Below are 348 nucleotides of genomic sequence, written 5' to 3' on the forward strand. Positions count from 1 at the left end.
CAATTGAATAATTTAAAATTTTCCAAACATGAAGACCTATCGGTGAGCACTTACTGAAACATGAATCCAACACCATTTCACCATCTTTTAAATTGTTCAAACAAACAGATAACAATTATATTAGTATTCCAAATAACTCGAATATAAATACCTTTATTGTCCCACAATAGGGAAATTCAGGTGCGACGGTGGCAAAAACACAAAGACAGAAGACACCAGAGACACACACTACATCATGAAATTTAAAAAAAGCTAACTTAAAGTTAAGATCTGAAGCAGAAGAGAATAAACTTATCAGAAAGGTTAAAAAAAACATTGTGCAAATATTGATTGATCAGAATTAAGTTT

The sequence above is a fragment of the Fundulus heteroclitus genome, chromosome 21 (assembly GCF_011125445.2).
Source record: "Fundulus heteroclitus isolate FHET01 chromosome 21, MU-UCD_Fhet_4.1, whole genome shotgun sequence".
NCBI lineage: Eukaryota > Metazoa > Chordata > Actinopteri > Cyprinodontiformes > Fundulidae > Fundulus > Fundulus heteroclitus.